We start from the raw sequence: 6,235 nt of genomic DNA, 5'->3' as shown, positions 1-6,235 counted from the left end.
GAAGTCGGTACTACCGATTAATATCGAGGTTATTGGTATTTGATTTATGAGCTCTGACCACGAAATATATTCTACATTTTTGTCTGCGTTGGGGAAAAATTGTTGAATCATGTTTCAATTTTAAAAGTCACTGAGCACGTATTTTTGGAACCAGAAAAAACGCAGATTCCCATCTTTTCTTCGGTTTTAACGTTCACTTGTTTAAGGCCGGACTACTAATCAAAAAGGCCCAAATTACAATCGTTTATCGGTCATTAAATATCTTGATCGAAAAAAGGCGAAAACAATGAAATCGGGTCCTCTTCGGATACGGACTGGAATTTTTTGCACAGTCAGGGCACTCTGTAATTTCGCATCGTACACGCTTTGTAATTTTTAACAGGCGCTTAAAATTTCGGCCATCTTTTAACGAATTAATTGCGAAAGTCCATCAAAGACATAAAGAAATTGGTGGGAGGTCAACGACTTTTATAGGGCGGTACCAACTGGGATACCGACCTACAAAAGTCGTTGTTTTTTCTTATCATTAAAATTAAAATAATATATAAAAACTAAAGGAGTTTTTCCACAAAGCTAGGTTTTGCCCTAAAATAACTACCAACTCCATCCAACATTATCATCATAAGGTTCCTTATTATGTGAAAGTCATATGCATCATACTCGAGTGTATAATGACAGTAATCATCACTTCTAAGAGAGTCGTGATTACAATGATCAACTAATTTGCGGCGTTGCGCTATAAATCAACCCGATTACGATGTCACTGTTCTATTCAGAGAGGTAATGTTGCTATATGCAATATTTATTTGTATTGATGTAATTTAACCTTAAGGAATAAACCCTCCATTACTGGTAATAAATTATGCGATGAAGAGTTTAAGGTTATTAATGACTGGTGGTTAATTATTATCTTTGCCTCACCTAGAAGTGAGTATGTGTTCAGGGGGTCCTAAAAAAAAAAAATGTCCTCTGCATACTGAAATTTTAAATTCAAAAAATTACAGTTGAAATCTGTAGTCGACGCTGAATTATTTACTGAATCTTGTAATTTGTTTTTAGCTAAGCTTGTATAAAGTTTTTGAGATATTTCACTAATGGCGATGACCTTCAGTTTTTCAGACGCACTGTCTATGTCGTAGGTAGAAAAGATGATGTTTCTAAGGAAGTAAAAATGAATAATAAATGTAATTTGTTCCTTTTTTTTCTTAAGGGTACATAATTTGTTTTTAATAACAAAAAAAAGCAAAAAGACTTTCCGATACCGGGAATCGAACCCGAGCCTCCTGGGTGAAAGCCAGGTATCCTAGCCACTAGACCATATCGGATATACACAGATATATGCAGAAGCCTATGACTCTTTACAAAACTGATTGACATACATAATGTTTACTTAATATCTATTTTAAAAAAACTATTATTCTTTAAAACACCAATATTACAATATAAACTGGCAACTTCATTAAATCTGTTTGAAATCACCTTGGGTTTTTAGTTTCACGAAGATTGTTTGAAGCGAGAATCCCTTAAGAGGAAATTATATATACATATGCAGCAAAGTACATTTTATGGTATAACATATTATATGTAAAGAGTTACCAGATATGCATGCGGGCATATTTGATTGTTCTCCAGATATAAGCGGAATGTCCATCCATCATTTTATCAGTGAATAAAGTGAAAAAAATGTTTTCAGGCTAGAATAGTTGGCTCTCACTCAGGAGGCTCGGTTTCCATTCACCCGGGAACGATTTACTTTTTGTTTTAACTTCAATTTTCTTTAACATTAAATTTCTTATGTTAATTTGCCAAGCCAACATAACGTGTCACGTGTCACTCATCAACGTGTCATTCATGCACTTTACTATTTTCGGGATGGAAGCTCGATTTGGTGATTGGTATGCACGCAGCCAAAAGCCGATTCAACTATGTAGTAATAAAACCAATTTAATTGATAACATTTATTATGCAGAAAGTCCGGTCTCCGCCTGTGCAAGTCGTAATTCGCCTGCACGTAAGTATTATGCACCTGGTGGCGCCATTTGCATTTTTTCACATATTTGTGATCGAGGTTTATTTTTATCGTGTCACTCCTCTCTAGTAATTACGTTACGAGTCTAAAAATAGCATTTGCTGCTTCTCTCGTTATACGACTGTTATCTCGTGAAATATCTCGCAAACTGGCCGAGAGAACCCGCGCAAATCGAATAAAATCGCAATTGAATTAACGTGTAATTTTTCGATAACAGGACCTATTGTGACTTACGACGATTTCATGCTGTAAACGTAATTTATGGACGTTTTTGGGTAGAATCTTGTATATATTATAAAGTTGATTTTGCATAATTAAATAGAATATATGGACGTTTGAATATAAATTAGTGCTTTGGTGCTCAAACTCATTTATAGACGCTTGTTCTGATGAGAAATATACTTTCCCATTTCACACAGTAGTTTCTTCAATATAAATTATCTCTTCATGATCAGGCTTAACTAACAGATAATACATTATTTATTACTTCAAAGTGCTCAACCTATCTTGTCTCTTTGCCTTCACCAGATCATCAGATAGTGTCTATAACCACTTAACTATAATGTAATCTTCTACGTCCGCGATATTCATCCCGATATCTTTTCGATATGTTGACTTATTAACTTCAAAGATGTTATCTTATATCGATTTTGAGGAATCGCACACATGAATATCCTGGAAATGATTCTTCGCATCTTCACCATAGCATTACCTCCTCTAGCTTGTCGCATGTGGTCTACGCATAAAGGGACATCAATAATGTCGTTTCAAATTACCAGTCGGTAATTGCAGAGCATTGTATATTGCGGGTAAATAGCTATACATCAATTTGTAAAATAGGTACCATCTCTCGAGGAGGAAACCCGTTCTGTATATTCAATCATCTGCGTGTAAAATCGATGGTAGTTAGTTGTTAGTCGGAATGCCTGCCTGACGACTCTAAAAATAAACTGGCAGGATTCTTATGGCAAAAACTTACTGCCATTAGATCGAGTTACAGTAACCTGTCTTTGATGCATTTATTGCAACTTGAGAGATGCTTTTGTAAATGGGACCACACCCGCTCAGACATTCCGAGCAAACTGCCTCAAATAGCGAGTAACCTTCCGACTCGAAAGCAAAAGCGTATTAATAAACTAGATCTCGAACGAAATATGTATCAAAAATCTAATAAAGTTTCGAAACAAGTGTGTCAGGTTGCTCGTGCCTACGTGAATTTTCGACATTTACGAGGCGAGCTACTATCTACCTAGACATCAGCAATATAAGTTAGTAGACTATGAAAGTTCTTCATTTCGAGATTTTTCAAGGCAAAGGTTAAAGAAAGTATTCGAATTTATGGAAAAGTCGATAGCTGGTCAACGACAGTACAATCTTTAGTTTTCAAATTAATTAATAAAAAAATGATGTCCATGCTCATAAATGAATACTCTCCAATCTGATAGAATAATAAAAAATAGAATCTGATATTCTGGTTCATACAAAAAGTCGGAGTAGTGGTGAATTGGACCTCGTTGCCGCTAGAGTAATAAAATAAGTTATACCAATTTTGAGTATAAGGTGCAGTCATTTTTGAGTAGATTTTAGGGTTATTGCATGTCCTACGTGAAAATACTTCACAGATTTTTTTCCAAAAAATCTTTCCGATACCGGGAATCGAACCCGAGCCTCCTGGGTGAAAGCCAGGTATCCTAGCCACTAGACCATATCGGAGATACTGATCTAATCATCGATCAGCTCATAAGTGAGTGGTAAGCAGTTACCACAACTAATTTTAAAAATAGGTTAACGAAATAAGGAAATTAGAAAGACTCGCGAGAACAGAACGAAAACTTGTGGAAAGCGAAACAGGGGATATGCTAACCACGATGAAAGCTTGAAGTAGTATCGGTAATTTAGCAAACTAGTGTATTAATGATGGCTATTAATACTTAATCTGAATATTTTAATGAGATACGAGATGATTAATCGCTCATTAATATAGGTGTTTTATTCTGCATACATCAAAGGAACCTATTAATACTCAGGCGAGGAAAACGGATATTTTGCAGACGTTATCACGTAATAAGTAGGCCCACAAATTTCATACTGCTCAGAAATACTGCGTTACAATGCATACATAAATGGAGAAATAGTCATTTACCTAACAAGTGCGGAAAGTGATAATATATGAACCTGTAAATAACGTGTCTCCAAAGATTTTTGACACTAACACACGCCAATTTTTTTTTTGTGCGGTAAGCATTGTACGCATGCAATAAGGCGCTACTCTCAGCTCGCTCGTTGGAATAAATGAGCGGATTAAAGCCGTCGCAGCGGTTACGCAGCGCAAATAGTGCGCACGATAGTAGAGGAGGCGTGTGAGAGGGAGGTACAAGCATAGTCGTTTCCAAACGCTTTGAAGACCCTCGAATTGCTGATCGAAGGATGGGAAGCAATGCGAGAGTCAATCAAGAAAGCAATTTGTAATTAGGGTGTGGTAAACTATTATATATATATACTCGTTAGGTAAATGACTATTACCACACATGTGCGGTACAGCACTATATACTTTATGTGATAAGGGCACTCTACTGGACACTGATAGAAAAATATCAAAGACATTTTGCAATAATCTTCAAGTCAGAGGTCAGGGGTCACCTTGCTGCTGAACGCTGAATTCTTCTTGTAAAGTGAATATTTATTATTTGCATTAAATGATTCTATGTGCACAGACAAAAGCTTTGGTATATGCCTTTATCGGAGAATTTTAATGTATGCAGTAAGCGGGATTAATTGTTTGGGAGAGTAATTCTAGTTCGTCTTCGTTATTGTAATCCTGCTTAATAAGGGGCATTCATAAGAATAATGGTTGCAACATCATGGTTTGAAGTCATTGGTACACCATATCAAACCCCAGTTTAGCTATCCTTAGGGCAATCTGCGGTTTGCACTTGGGAGGCAAACTTAAGTATTTACTCGTTTGTGGCACAACTCCATTTAAAGCTCCAAGATGAAGGAATGCCAATTTTGTTGAACAGTTAAGCTTTATGTATCGAATAATATTGTTAATGAGTTTCTTCTAACAAAGGATCAATGCCAATTTGTCTTCGACTTAACAACTTCCTTCTAATATAAATTTTAATACATTTTACAATAAGTGCATAAAAACCTTTATAAGCTAATAATTCCCGTATTACCAGCCCGATGCATTTGCGCCTTTAATTATGACTCCACTCTAGTAATTAAAATTATTTAATCCAACAATAATGAACTTTTGTGCATTACGCTTTGGTTCATTACCGACCGAGATTTAAATACAAATCGTCTTTATGTACCATTAATATTTATACGTGTGAAACGTTGCGCTCTACAAATAGGATTACTGTTTCAAACAACTGTTTCTTGCTGATCGATAGCCAACATATTTCAATATTTAAAGCTTAATGGAACATACAGCAATTCATTTTATTCTAAGTCCTAATATAGTCGAATCAATTCCTATACGGATCACCTTCAAAATTCAAACCTTCCTAATTAAGAAATATCCTGGCCCGAAGAGCATATTCTGCGATGGAAAGAACCCGGTAAAGAAAAAGACATAAATTACAGTCTTTTTATGATGCTTGATGGCCTAAATATTTGCAATCGAGCTATTTTAATGGGCTGCTCAAGAAATCGAAATCTACAGTTAGAAGTTTTAGACGGCGCTTCCTTTCTCACACATAACTCTAGGAAAACAGCAGATGTGTGGTCGATAATGTTATGATAATGATACGTGATTGTTAAATTAGATGGTCACAAATTTCCTATTTCGTGGGTCTCATATTTGAAAGAAAATTTATGACGGCAATAGTATTATCAAAGAGCGTTTGAAAGGAAATTTTTAATACTCTGCAAAAGATACTACAAAACATTTTATACACGACCATGTATACAAGGTGTTTTTTTTGGTGTGCCTACCACTGCTATCTCCGAAACGGTGAGAGTTACAACTTCGATTAACTTAGACTAAATCGGCCCCTTATGGAGTTAATTAAGGAAACCGGTACAAAGTTGCAAATGACGTTCGATATAACGTTTTGTAGAGAGTAAAAAGATGTGAAACTTTGTAATTTAAACTTCTTTTCTGTCACAAACTGTACGAAATACCAGACATTGAAGTTTTGGGCTATTTTTATATTTTTCCAGATATCTAGGAAACCACTGAAAATGTGGCAACCTTGT

The 6,235-nt window shown here is 35.5% G+C and overlaps 2 non-coding genes across 2 annotated transcripts; both read right to left on the bottom strand.

Moving 5' to 3' along the window:
• Positions 1–1,253: 1,253 nt before the first annotated feature.
• TRNAE-UUC (transfer RNA glutamic acid (anticodon UUC)) lies at positions 1,254–1,325 on the bottom strand. The gene has a single exon. It is a non-coding gene; the product is annotated as a tRNA-Glu (tRNA).
• A 2,345-nt stretch (positions 1,326–3,670) lies between these two features.
• TRNAE-UUC (transfer RNA glutamic acid (anticodon UUC)) lies at positions 3,671–3,742 on the bottom strand. Its single transcript has one exon. It is a non-coding gene; the product is annotated as a tRNA-Glu (tRNA).
• Positions 3,743–6,235: the final 2,493 nt, after the last annotated feature.

The sequence above is a fragment of the Euwallacea similis genome, chromosome 14, assembly GCF_039881205.1.
Source record: "Euwallacea similis isolate ESF13 chromosome 14, ESF131.1, whole genome shotgun sequence".
Classification (NCBI taxonomy): Eukaryota; Metazoa; Arthropoda; class Insecta; order Coleoptera; family Curculionidae; genus Euwallacea; species Euwallacea similis.
This window is presented reverse-complemented; position numbering and strand designations above follow the sequence as displayed.